The sequence below is a fragment of the Sinohyriopsis cumingii genome, chromosome 1 (assembly GCF_028554795.1).
Source record: "Sinohyriopsis cumingii isolate HCF-2022 chromosome 1, ASM2855479v2, whole genome shotgun sequence".
Classification (NCBI taxonomy): Eukaryota; Metazoa; Mollusca; class Bivalvia; order Unionida; family Unionidae; genus Sinohyriopsis; species Sinohyriopsis cumingii.
The window spans coordinates 142,350,923-142,366,362 of record NC_142961.1 but is presented as its reverse complement, the minus strand read 5'-3'; the positions used below and the strand labels follow the sequence as shown (position 1 = coordinate 142,366,362).

The 15,440-nt window shown below is 33.9% G+C and overlaps 1 long non-coding RNA gene across 2 annotated transcripts in view; it reads left to right on the top strand.

The window, feature by feature from the left end:
• The first annotated feature begins 3,972 nt into the window (after positions 1–3,972).
• The window catches only part of LOC149808043 (uncharacterized), a 13,181-nt gene continuing 1,713 nt past the window's right edge, over positions 3,973–15,440 (top strand). Inside the window, exons 1-2 of one of the 2 annotated variants that reach the window (XR_016423918.1) lie at positions 3,973–4,105; positions 5,004–5,054. This is a non-coding gene — a long non-coding RNA (uncharacterized LOC149808043). The remainder of the gene's footprint in view (positions 4,106–5,003; positions 5,055–15,440) is intronic. The other variant, XR_016423919.1, reaches the window with a different exon arrangement.

Genomic DNA, 15,440 nt, shown 5'->3' with positions numbered 1-15,440 from the left:
TAAATTTCCATTGTCCGTAGAGTGCCCCAAGGGTGTTTTTAATGGTAATTCCCATTGTCCGTAGGGTGCCCCCATTCACTACTTATATATATATATATATATATATATATATATATATATATATATATATATATATATATATATATATATATATATATATATATATATATATATATATATATATATATATATATATATATATATATATATATATATATATATATATATTTCTGCAGTAGGGTAAAGTTTACCTGTTAAAAGAGGAAAACACACATACGAGAATCACAATATTGACATGTGAGTTTGTCTGCTACGCATAAATGCACATGCAGTAGTTTTTCTAGTTTATTAGGTTTACACAGAGTAGTGCTACGTATGCAAAGATCTATAATTAAAGCTTGTAATAAGAAAACTTGTGTTTTCTATGCAAGCAAGACTTTTAAACAATGAGAACAATATATTACTGTCTATTCGGGAATAATTATATGCATATAAATTACCCATTACAACAAGTTATAAAAACGAACGATATAAATATTGTTAAAACTTGTTTTAGTGCTGAAAATACATTTTAAGGAAGTGTTTCAGAGTTTGTTTTATGTTACAGGTATTCGCTTATATTAGATATATATTTTATGTTACAGGTGTTTGCTTATATTAGATATATATTTTATGTTACAGGTGTTTGCTTATATCAGAGTATGCATTTTATGTCAGTCTTGAATATTTCAAATAATATATATTTCATCTGCTTATGGAGAAAAGAGTCTGAAAAAAATAATTTTATTCGATCTTGACTATCCTATAGATACTCGTCAATGAATGGTAACTGCTTTCATTTGCGCAAAACAAACTCAATACCCTGCATTATGATCTCACACACGTACTTTGTGTAAATACATACTGTGAAAACGAGCTGAGTCAGCAAGTTACGCTGGTCAACACTATAAGACGCCGTAGCGGACAAAAGCTGTTCCAATCAGAACATTGCCGTTGAAATGTTAATGTCATATATCCAGAATTCCAGTTTCACGTGTTGTATCAAAAATGCTTGTCCTTAAGGTCCATGTTCTAGGTCGAGATTTTAGATTGTATCTGTTGAATTGAACATAGGTGGTTGGAAAGTTATATTTTCTATGTCGAGGTTTTAGATTGTGTCGTTTGAATTACACGGATGTGGGTGAAATATTAATGTCATACGTCGAGAATTCCTAATTTACGTATTGGTCATAGAAGTTTATGTTGAAAGTTCCATTTCATATGTTGAATATTTAGATTTCATCTCTTCAATTCAACAGCGCTGGCTGAAAATTCGATGTCCAATGTCGGGTTTTTAGACTCTATCTTTTGAATTAGAATTACACGGCGGTTGTTGGAATTGTAATGTCATATGTCGAGAGTTTCTATTTAACATGTTGAATCACATTGATTGTGCTGAAAGTTCCAGTGCGTATGTTGAGTTTTTAGATTGTATCTGTTGAATTACGCAGCGGTGGTTGGATATTTTATTATGCTTGTCAGAATTGCTATATTTATATGGTGAAATGATGTGTTGGTGTTAATAGTAACATTACACAATGTCCACTTTAACAATTCAAAATAATATCGAGTATTAAGATACATCATTCGTGTTTTCAATTATGAGGCGCCATTACATTTCATGCATTTACAGTTTGAAAGTTATCATTCACAGTTCGAGAATTACTATGAATTTCTTCGCTAGAGATCGTTCACGTGAACGGACCGAGTTATTTTTAAACAAGGAGGCTGCTTCTCGTTGCTGTGAAATTCAACAGAAATAAAATCTAAATAATCGCCATATGATATGGAACTTTCATCATAAACAGTTACATACAATGTTTTCATTAGGAATTCACGACATATGATATTGAAATTTCAACCACCGCTGCGTAATTCAAAATATACACTGTAAAACGTCGACATAGGAAATATAACTTTTAACCACCACTGTATAATTCAACATATAAAATCTAAAATCTCGATCTAGAAAATGGAACTTTAAGGACATGCAATTTGATCCAACGCATGATATTGGATTTCTCGACATACGACATCAAAATTTCAACTGCAACTTTCTCATGGGACCAGCTTTTGTCCGCTACGGCGCCTCATACAACACCATTCATTCTTCCTCTGCGTTCAAGCTTCAAATAGTTTGGACCCAATCTGCCTTCATAGTATGCTCGGCATGCATTGGACTTCTTTCTACTGTTGCATGATACTATTCACTGTACGTATATCATAAATCAGTAAATTTCTTATAAATTACTAGTAAATCACTATTACATTCATATCTTATAAATTACTAGTGATCTTGCTATTATATTCATATCTTATAAATTATTCGTGGATCACTATTACATTTATATCTTACAAATTACTAGTGATCTCACTATTACATTCATATCTTATAAATTGCTAGTGATCTCTTATATTCATATCTTATAAATTACTTGTGATTTCACTATTATATTCATATCTTATAAATTACTAGTGGATCACTATTACATTTATATCTTGTAAATTACTAGTAGATCACCATCACATTCATATCCGTCAAATTACTAGTGATCTCACAATTACAGTCATATCTTATAAATTACTATTGATCTCACAATTACAGTCATATCTGATAAAGTACTAGTGATCTCACAATTACATTCATATCTTATCAATTACTAGTATAATCACTGTCACATTAATATCCTATCTTATATCATCCTTTGAGTTTTAGGAGCGCATATGTTTTCTCTCTGAACTTTATGAAATTTCTCAAGCCCACTAAATATTTATTTCGTTTGTTGAGTAAATGTTTTATGTTTATTGACCGTCTCTGCTAAATATTATGTTTGGGTGCTGGCATCACGCTCAATGTTATATCAATAGTGTATAACTTAGTTATATCAATAGTGTATAACTTTGTTACATCAATAGTGTAGCTAGAAAATGACAGGCTTCAGTATCAACGTTTCTTACTTTTTTTATCAACAGTCTCTCTAATGTCAGCAAGATTCTTTCACAGTTTCAGCAACAGTATAAGCTTAAGAATTCTCTTTAGTTACAGTTTTTAAATTACAACTTATACAAAAGTTAACGTACACAGCAAATTCATCTACTATTATATACTGGCTATTTTTTTTCTTTATAGCTGAAATATTTTCTTTTCTTTTATCTGAAGATAATTAAAAAGTTAAATTAATATCATCGATATAATACATTGTTATTTTGCTATAAAACTGAGCAAGATGTTTTCCCAGCAACTGACAGACGGAAATCGAAAAGGTGCCAGGCCTCTGCCAAAGAATATTTGCATTGTTGGTCGCTAATATAATTACCGAATACCACGATACATATCGCGGTACATACTTAAATACCGCGGTACAAACGTTTGCATCGTACCCAGCTCTAATAGAAACCCCTACCAAAAGAAATTTATACACCCCCGTGTTAATTTCACATATGCATTTTTCATCTGAGAATGTCGCTTTTGACACAAAGTGATGTGTGTCTACCTCTATGCGTGACTATCTCTGCTTCCTAGCCGACTACACAGGTGCTCGACGCGAGCTTGATGTTAAGAAAAAAATAATAATCTAAAGGAAAAAAAATCATACAGAGTGACAAAAATACCTTAGATTACCCCCATGACCCGTTCTGACATAGGACCCTCTCTATCATAATATATAAGAGAGAAGGTACGGAACTTCCAAATACTTCGCTCCACCCATGACCCTCGATTTCTTTCTGCTATTTCCGTCTTTAAAGGCACGCGACCATACTATATGGCTTGTTTTACTTCTGATATATTTTTCTATCCATCAAGCCATAATTGACTTTTCTGCGTTGTACCAAACTGAAGTTACGGGCTGCGAAACGTGAGATTTTCGCGAAGTTTTCCTTTGTGGACACTTCCGTGCTCCTATGATAATAATAATAACCTTTTGAGCCAATCATATTTCGGCGTTGACGTTAGTACCGCCTATTTTGAAAATAGAGATGCATGTATACGATGTGTTGTGCAGTGAAGAAGACAATGTATAATACTTGCATGGAACAGGATTCCTAAAGTTGAATCGAGTTAATGGTAAGTAAAAAACTTACTTTTACATCTACCGCTGTTCTGTAATTCAAGAAGGGATGCACCATAGAGTTGAAAACATTGTCCATATCGCTCTTGTCACCGGTTTTCAGAGGATACTATGTACATAAGTTCAGGCAAAACTAATAATATTTCAGAGCATCATCAATAGCATATAAAAGAGTTAAAAAAGCATTCCTAAAGGTTTTCTTATTTTTATCACAGACTTCATTTTGGAACATATTATGTCGCAAAAGCCGAAATAATCAACTTGTGAAAATAATGTTCGTATCATGATAAACATGTTAACTTGCGATTATGATTATTAGATTTAGTGTACGATTATTTTCTAATACTTAATTTGCATTTTTAATGTACAGAACCTCAACCTTTGAATTTATTTAAAAAACAACATAACACAAACAACAACAAAAACAGCTTTAAAACTGGTTTGCATTCTTTTAAACTTTCGTCTCCAAAAGTGGAAATAATCAGAGACGAAAGATGCACGGTTACAGGAGATTTTACTTTTATTTATTGTAATTCTTACCGTCATGAGACCAATAAAACAATTAATAATAATAAATTGGTTCAAGAATTTTAAAAATATAAATATAACACCCTTAAGTTCTAATTATACAGCTGCTCTTTGTGACATTAAAGATTTAACAAAATTTAAAAGCATTTTTTAAATATTAATGTAGTAACGCATGATTCTGACTTATTAAGTATGTTGCTCTTTGCAGTGTAAAATTAGTTTAGTGAATTATCCAGGATCAGAGAGAGAGAGAGAGAGAGAGAGAGAGCACCAAAACTGCATATTTCATTAAGTTATTGTAATTGTATACATGTATCTTTGGTCGATGAGCGTGTTTTTGTAACAGTCTAATGGTCTTTCCTTCAGCAAGTATCAACAAGAGAAAACCTCAACTGATATTACTCCATAATTATACAGGTTAGAATTTTACTGATCACTGTCTTTTTATTTTATTTGATTTTACATGCCTACATGTATCCTGGGTAGTTGAGGGTGTTTTGGGACAGTCCTGGCTGTTTGGGTAGTCATGGGGTCTTTCATTTGGTGATAATTATCAACATGGGGGGAAAATTCTGTGATCTTACTTGATTATTATACAATGTAGGATTTTACTGATCATTTTTGTTTTTAAGGTTTGATTAAATATAATGGTATACATGTAGGTGAGAGTGTTTTCAAACAGTCTTATGCTAGCCCCATGATTTTCAAGGTGATAGGCAGAAAAATTAAGGTGTTGGGTGTCTAATTCATGCATAAGTTGTTGGAAATAATTAAACATAATTGCTGTACAGATTTGGGGTGGCAAACAAGTGTTATAAAATCTTGCCTAACTTTAAGAACAGTTTTCGCTTTAATATTCTTCAAAGGAATAGCCTATGGAAATCTTGAGGACGCACACTTTATATTTAACAATTATTGGTTGCTTGACTTGGTATTAGGTAAGGAACCGACAGTCTACCACTTTTTTGCAACGTGGCTTGTCAAATGGTCAAATGCAGGAATAGGTTGCAGATGTGGCTTAGACATCTTCTGACTGGGATTTACTGCTATTTGACAAGTTTGAAAAGATCTATGATACTTATAAACATCACTTATAATTTTCGGCAAATAAAAATGATTCAGGATCTTGTGATAAGTCTTAATGACACCAGAAATGACCCGCTTAAGGGGTTTTATGGGCTAGACTATGCATTTCCTGTCTATATGACTTAGGAACAGCAGTGAGATTGCTCATTGACCACTCATCACCAGCAGGCACATCAGATGGTCTCCATTTTCTCATAATGACCCAATTTTCACAAAGTAACAAATTGGTACTTGTGAGGCTTCAATTTACGAAACCCAGTCTTGTCTCTTCTCACATTAAAATGCTCATATATCTTACAGCTGCAGTTCGAAATTTGCTTGAGGTTTCTATTATTCTGTGAAGAAACTAACTTACTTATGAATCTCTCTCTCTCTCTCTCTCTCTCTCTCTCTGAGTGATTAAGTCAGTTAAATTAAGGATTTTACCTTATCCATTTTTCCAAGGTACACATATTAGGGATAACAGGCAAAATTTAAAATTTCATCTCAGGTTCATAAACATAATAGTCTTGTGAGGGTCAAAGCATTTGAAATAACAAATTAGCAAATAAAATTTAATTCTTTCCATGGATTTTGCTCATAGGAAGTGGAAACAACTTAATTTATTGCCCACAAAAAATTCTCCAAAAAGTGAGTATTTGTGTACAGTGTATATAGTGGATACAGATCCAGTAATGGAATGATTTGGGGATTAATTCTTGAAACAGTATCTAGGGAATATAACCTGACTCTTCTTCAGGCATAATTTTACAAATGTATGTGGTATACACATGTATGTGGTATACAAATATATGTGGTATACAAATGTATGTGGTATACAGATGTTTGTGGTGTACAGATGTATGTGGTATACAGATGTATGTGGTATACAGATGTATGTGGTATACAAACGTATGTGGTATACAAATGTATGTGGTATACAAATGTATGTGGTATATAAATGTATGTGGTATACAGATGTATGTGGTATACAAATGTATGTGGTATACAAATGTATGTGGTATACAGATGTATGTGGTATACATATGTATGTGGTATACAAATGTATGTGGTATACAGATGTATGTGGTATACATATGTATGTGGTATACAGATGTATGTGGTATACAAATGTATGTGGTATATAAATGCATGTGGTATACAGATGTATGTGGTATACAGATGTATGTGGTCCAGATGCATGTGGTATACAGATGTATGTGGCATACAAATGTATGTGGTATACTGATGTATGTGGTATACAGATGTATGTGGCATACAAATGTATGTGGTATACAGATGTATGTGGTTTACAGGTGCATGTGGTATACAAATGCATGTGGTATACAGATGTATGTGGTATACAAACGTATGTGGTATACAGATGCATGTGGTCCAGATGTATGTGGTATACAAATGTATGTGGTATACAGATGTATGTGGCATACAAATGTATGTGGTATACAAATGTATGTGGTATACAGATGTATGTGGTATACAAATGTATGTGGTATACAGATGTATGTGGTATACAGATGTATGTGGTATACATATGTATGTGGTATACAAATGTATGTGTTATACAGATGTATGTGGTATACAGATGCATGTGATATACAGATGTATGTGGTATACAAAAGGATATGTGTATCGGCCAATCCAGAATTTGCAATTATGAGTGTATGTTCAATCCAAAAGCCAAATTGTGTGAAAAGCTTGTCTTTATTAATATTTTAGTTATGTGAAAGTGAAAAACAAAAGGGACTGGCATATAAATCCTTAAGAACAATGCAAAAAGACAATCCAGGTTTATGTTCCGTATAATTGCCTGCCTGAGTGATACTTTTTGTTTTAGACTAATTCATCTAACAATATTGTTTTTATGAATGCCGGTTTACATTAAATATTTTTTATCTAACATTTCCTTTGAAAAGTTGAACACAGGACTATATAGAGTTTTGAATTTTTTTTATTGCACAGTTGTACTGTGCTGATATTTTTGTATCATGAAAATATTAACTTATATTTTAAACAGGATAAAATAATGATAAATGACATAAAAAATCAAGATGTTTATGCAGGGGTGGGAGATGGATCATACAACATTCTGAGCTGTGCTGATATCCTTAAAAGCTTTAAAAGTTATTTAAAAAATTACGTGGAGGGGGTCCTACTCTTCAACAGAAAACCATCACATCTGTAGAAGATACATGTAAAACTTTGTATTAATATTGTTAACTACTACATCAATTGCATATCCAAATGTATCAAGCAAGTTTGTTACTGTATTGTAGCAGTGATAATAAAATCAAATTGATCTGGTTACTGGTAGCGGTAGCATTGTTACTTATATTCAATATATTTTTATAGCTGCAGCAATGTTATTTATATTCAATATATTTTTATAGCTGTAGCAATGCTATTTATATTCAATATATTTTTATAGCTGTAGCAATGTTATTTATATTCAATATATTTGTATAGCTGTAGCAACGTTATTTATATTCAATATATTTTTATAGCTGTAGCAATGTTATTTATATTCAATATATTTTTATAGCTGTAGCAATGCTATTTATATTCAATATATTTGTATAGCTGTAGCAATGTTATTTATATTCAATATATTTTTTTATAGCTGTAGCAATGCTATTTATATTCAATATATTTTTATAGCTGTAGCAATGTTATTTATATTCAATATATTTTTATAGTTGCTACCTAAGGAGTCTGATCTTTAATCAGTGATGTACCTTACAATAAATCATCTTATCTGTACTATAAATATCGCTTCATATATGGATGAATACGATTTTAAATAATAGAAAAATGTATTTCCCAGTTTTGATATATGTGGAAATAAAGCATCTCATAATTGTATGGAAACGTTCTTTATATTTAGATATAGAAAATATATTTCATACTGTTATAATTTATTTTCTTAGATAATGAAATAAGTTCATATTTTTGTAAGATATAGCAATGTTACAGTATCTGTTTTGTATGTGATGTCTTTGTTTCAAGTCATTTGCCTCTTGCCGTTGTATTGGAATTGGATATATATATATATATATATATATATATATATATATATATATATATATATATATATATATATATATATATATATATATATATATATAACAAAACAAATCAGGACCTTAAACCTTGCTTGTAAGCGGCTACCCTATTCCGCGGTAAATAACACCCACAAAATGTCCAAATAAAATGGGGTGGTAAGAGTAAGCGGAAAAAATGACATTTTGTAAACACATCTAATTGTATACAGTTTGATACATTTAATTTGTTTTGTGCTTCTTGCAGGCCAACGCTCTTCCGAATGTTAATACTCTGAAAAATCACAGGGGCTCGTATCATTGCTTACAGTTTACCTGTCATACATGTACTATATAATAACTACAAGGGAGGACAATTCTCTCCTTTCTCGCGAGACCTATTTAAGAATAAACGCTGGTATTTTCAAACTAAGCTTTGCAAAGCTTAATAAATTTGGTACGCATATTTAGCTCAGGCATTCGACTGTGTATGGATATCCAAAGTTGGACTTAATATCATACCTTTAATAAATAACAGATCATTTTCCCACGCTACCGCTCCACATGGCCCTGATCGAGCCGACTTAATATGCAAGTAAATCCTCGCTGAATGGAATATTGTCCTCTAATTGGTTAAAAGAAAATGACGTCCTGCATTTATTTATAACTTATTTTCAGTTGGCCAATGAGAAGGCAGTATTTCATTAAGCGCGTTGTTCTTGCATATTAAGCGGGCGCGATCACGGCCATGTCGCGCAGTAGCGTTGTAAAATGGTCTGGCATTCCTTAAAGGTATGATAGTAAGCCAAACACATACAAAGTCGAATGTTTGAGCTAAACATTGGTACCAAATTTATTACGATACGCGAAACGTAGCTTGAAATATCAGTGTTTGTTCTTAATATATGTAGCGCGAGAAAGGAGAGAAGTATATTCTGGTTCCCTGACCTCTCTCCACTCCGTTACTCTTCATTATGAGGGTCCCTCATAAAGAAGAGTAACGAAGTGGAGAGAGGTCAGGGAAAAAGACTACTGACTGTGATGCGGTAATATAATTCGAATGATATTTTGACATATTAACCCCAGGTGACGAGTTTACGTGGCAGGAGGTAGTAGCCTACTGCCGAGCTCTGAAGCGTCAAGCACATGCATGATACACTAATGTGGGTGGTATTATAGAAAGGAAGACAGATGTAGCTCTACAATGATACCAAAATATCTGGAAGTTGTAGTTGCACTACAAAATACAGAGGGAAAAACCTCATTTTTTGGACCCGATTGTTTCCCACCCAAAATTCGCCCGTGGTCGGAATCCGATTTTGTGTCCGGATTCTAGACTTTTTGGTCTCATATCTAAGTCAGACTAGTATGAACTGCAAACAGACAGACGAACGTTTGCAAAAAGTAGGATAAGATGGGCATTTGGAATAAAGAGTGGTCTCGATACGAAAATAGTAGGTCCGTTAAGCAAAAAAAAAACTAAAATATAAAAAAAATCCAACTTTTACCCTTCTGCTCATGCGCGAGCCAAATAACCAATGAAAAATGATGTTTCTAAAACAACTAGGCAATAAGTTATTGGAAAATCACCTGGAAGTTGATTTATTAGGATTTATTCAGAAATAGCTTTCAAAATGTGTTTCCTACTCGAATTTCAGGCGAAAACGACAAAAAAAACCTCCAGGGGTTAATGTGTTAAATAAGACGCCCAAACATGCCGTAAAGTGGTATAACCAATTGTTGCTAGGGTCAGGGAGTAGTCGTATTATAAGAAATTGACGTGTCACAGCGCCATCTGTTGTCCTAACGAGGCATTATTTTATGCTAACTTCTATGATGCTAACTTTCAACGTGCTTGATGCTACATTATAATCATGACTTTAGAAGGTGCAATCTGTGTAACTTGTGATATAGCAAGTTTATAAATAAAATATTAAAACTTGTAATAACTGACATAGGCCCTCGGCATTAAGAGGTTAGTATTTGGACTGGTAGGCCTGGTGTCAGGATAATGTGACTGGGTGGGACATCATGCTACATGTCTGCGGCATGATGATCCACTGCTAGACATCACTATAAGCTGCCACACTGCAGTCATCGTAGCGATATGACTGAAAAATTGTTAAAGATATGTTAAAAATCCTAATCTCTCCCTCTCTCTCTCTCTCTCCCTCCCTCTCTCTCTCTCTCTCTCTCTCTCTCTCGCTCTCTCGCTCTCTCTCTCACACACACACACACACACATTGATATATAGGGCGATTTAAATATAATGATGTATAGTATTGATATACAGGGCGGCCTAAATATAATGATGTATGGCATTGATATAGTAGTGAAAGCCGAAAGTGTTTGAAATAATTTCTCAGCGATCGTTGGTCCATTTACTGTGTGTTGTAAATTTAGCCACCGTTGGATTTTGTGATATACATATTCCGATAGATAGTCCATATTGTTATGTGTTGTTTTGTAGGGCCGTGTATTTTAATATATACGCACTTTACTTGAAAGTTTAGCATGTGGTTTAAGAAATCGGTGTATGTTGAGTAGTTATTAAAACATGAGTGATCCAAGATTTGAGTGTGATAGTGATCAAAGATTCGAATGTAATAGTGATCCAAGATTTGAGTGTAATAGTGATCAACGATTCGAGTGTGTATGAGAGGCTGGTTGTGGGATAGCCGAATTTGAATATCTTGACACTTTTCTCGATGCATGTAAATTTATGAGCCTGCGGAAGTCTAAGTCATAATGTGACACAGATCGTGCTATTACAAGTTTTTACTAAAGTCTAGCACTTCCATTTCAGAACAACTTTCATATATTTTGGAACCAAATACACTGCTAAATCAACATTTACCGAATTTAGATCACCTTTCCAAATTTTGCAGAGACATATCTTGACCGCTCAGGTTGTCTAGTGGTTGGAGCGTCCACCTCGGATTCGGAAGGTCTTGGGTTTGAACCCCGGCCGAATCATATCCAAGACTTATAAAAATTGCATTAACAGCTGACTCGCTAGGCGCTCAGCATTAAGAGGTTAGTGTTAGGACTGGTCGGCCATATGTCAGGATAATGTGAATAGGTTGGACATGCTAAATGTCTACGGCACGATGCCACGTTGCTAGACATCACTATAAACTGCCACACTGCAGACATCGTATCGATATGGCTGCAAAGTTGTTAAAGCTACGTTAAAAATCAAAGTATAACACCCACCCACACACGTCGCCTTATCGTAAGAGGAAAAAAATATTTCTAAAGAGTATTTACTGAGGTTTCAAATGTTTGTATACTTTGGCTCATCTCTAACGTAAATGTATATTTACAACTCCCCCCGGTCCCTACTTATACCCAAATTCTCTTTAAATGTGAAAAGTGCGGTTTTGCTAAACACATGATAAATCGATCCGCTGAACAACAAGTAGCCCACTGGTCACATGTCGCCTGTCCGGAGAAGGGATTATGAACAAAGTTCACTTATTAGCTGCACAAAAACCCATGTTACATTTTTGTAAACACGTGTCAGATGTGAATTAGTCATAACAATTTGATCGTTTATAATTGTAAATATACGTATGCCGAGTTATTTGCTCTCGTTCATACTAATATGTAAAATACAGTGTTTTATATAAGGCTTCTATAGTAATTATGTATGTAATACACCACGTGAGTATGGTAATTCTTACACTAACATTCTTACATTTTAATCATATCCATTGTAAAGTTTATGACATGACTAGTACAAGAATTCCCAGTTTTGCTTGCTTAGAATTTTCTCATTTTATTGCGGAATAATAATAATAATAATAATAATAATAATAATAATATGTTGGTGATGACAATTGTAACATGATTCTTTTTCTTATTCTTAAGGTTGTTAATATCCTCTTCCTCCTCCTCCTCATCATCATGTAAGCTGTTTGTAATTTTGTTGACATCATCATCATCATCATCATGTAAGCTGTTTGTAATTTTGTTGATATCATCATCATCATCATCAACATGAAAGCTGTTTATGGTTTACACCATAAATGTTTTGGCTCTACTCTCAATGACTATGAAGCGATAACTGCTTTTGAGTACTCTGTCAAGCTTTCCTTTCCTTTCTTTCTTGCACCAATTACTTCAACACCTCGATATAATTATTAAATTTGGTCGCTTTGGAGCAAGCACCCCAAAGCTCTCTTCTTAATTTGAAGTTACATTCCCCTCTGTGTGTGTGTGTGTGTGTGTGTGTGTGTCTTCAACGCAACTCCCTTTCCACTAATGCGATCAGTACACATGTAAAAAGGGCTTCATCACAATGAATTAGTTATTTCCTTCAATAATATCCCCCAAATCGTCAACAACGGTCATTGTCAAATTAATATAACGAAACTGGTTGATAGAAATCTTTAACAGGCTTCATTTGAAATAAAGAAGTATTTTACAAAATACACGCAAGAGCCTTATTTCCTGTATACAGTTGTTAACATAAAAAAAAGTCAAGTGGTCTGGTAGCTCTCAGGGAATTTAATTGCCAGCATATGGGTTTCTGATACAGCAATGAAAATAAAATTAATTTATTAGAATGGAAACATTAACGATTGGAACCAGATTTCATACCAAGAGAAAATTAATTTATTTTATAAGTTTTGCTTTAATCCCGTGTAATTACATAGTGTATTCTTCAATACAATACATCTGTCGGTCGTAAGAAGCGGACTCCTCTGTCTGTCTGTCTGTCTCTCTCTCTCGACGTCACACACTCTCAGTTTCAAGCATGCTATTCTCGACTGTATTTTATGAAAATAAGTAGGACTTCAATGACTGGGATTCTTCCTGTTGATTCTATAGCTCTGGATGTTTGTACTGCTACTGCTCGCTTAAATCGATCGAAGTATTGAAAGAAACCATTGAACTCAGATGCTTGCTAGCATGCTAAACAACAAAGGAAGTAACTAAATAAATCAGCAATGGCAATCACCTTATATACTGAGATGGAAGAAGTATTACTAAAATACCTAATCCAAACGTTATCTGTATTCTGGATTTTCCTTGGATCAAGACAACTTAAAATGACCATGGAGGAGATGTGGCAGTAATGTTAATTACTATAGTGAAAGTCATGCAGGTCAAGCGTGCGCATTTACTCATCTTAAATTAAATGTAAATTGTTGTTTTAAAATTTAATACTAATTTTGTTTACTCAAGGTCTATTCAGTCCTGATTATTGAATGATCTGCACCTTACCTCTCTCAGCATGAAACTATTGACAAAATTTACCCATCGCTATGGACTTTTGCAATGGTGGCCAGGTGCTAAGCTGATTCAAGAAATAAGCACCAAGAGTCTTAATCGTCACAATATAAGGTAGTACGAATTTATTTGTCAAGACACGCAGCTATTATTGTGACACCACAGAGCGCGACATTCAATCCTGATTGTACTGGACCACACATTTAACTTGATCTCGTCCAAAAATGTCCCAGCTGCCTCGCTTGGCGCTCAGCATTAACAGGTTAGTATTAGGACTGGTCGGCCTGGTGTCAGGATAATGTGACTGGGTGGGACATCATGCTCTATGTCTGCAGCATGATGCCCCAGTTCTAGACATCACCATAAACTGCCACACTGCAGACATCGTAGCGATATTACTGCAAAATTGTTAAAGCTACGTTGAAAATCCAAATCACATCACAACATCATCTAAAATGTCCACGTACTTTAACATTGATTTTGCCGTGTGTACTTCTCCGGGCGTCTAAATAATGACCTTCCAAATGAATGTGGCTGTACAGGACCCAAATAAAGTAAATAATTGCCATATAAAGGTATGTGGAATCAAATTCTAGAAAATGACACCCGTTACAAATAATCAATATTGAATTCCTGCATGACCTCTATGACTTTTACTGTAGTATGTGAACGTCATATTCACTCGCTTGCTCCGAGTGAATAACGGGAATGTTTTATTACGTGGATAATATCAACTACAAGCTAAGAATTTTCTGCGTGTGGGTTGATATTTGTTTTAAATTACAGCAACACGTGTTGGCTATTCAGGCTACGATGAACATTTATGACATGGCTTTATGGTTGCTGTAATGCACTGTCCTTAAAATAGTTGTATATTTTTAGCTAACGACTAAGTATGGACCCTTCAGCCAAACCTAATAAATGCACAACAAGGGGTATTAACATCATTTCGTTACTAACCTTCTGTCATATCTGAAGCACTTGTCAGGATTGAATGACACAAGTTCGTTACCAGTCGCCACAGACGTCAAACATTTTTAGCAAGCTTCGGAAATTACTGTATCAGTTTATTAAAGAGTACCGAGATTAAGCCCGATAATGTTGTATTCCCATTGTTCGATTGTATAGGTGCTTCCACAATCAGTACATATACAAATCAAACTTAATGTAACATGACAGAAGTTCAAGAAGCCTTCAATATCACCAGTATCAGGACAGTCTTCAAAAGAACTGCAAGAACACAACCAAAACCTATTTTAGTCCAACTGTTCCATACTTTTGGACTCGGTGACGACTTCTGAAAAAGAACTGCCAAATTTAACAGCATATGCTATACGTCTGATGTGATGTACCGATGAAATTTAAAATGAAATACATTCATGGTACTGATAAAGACTTTGCAGTTTAGTGGCATAAAGTTTGTAGAAAATACCACTGAAACGTT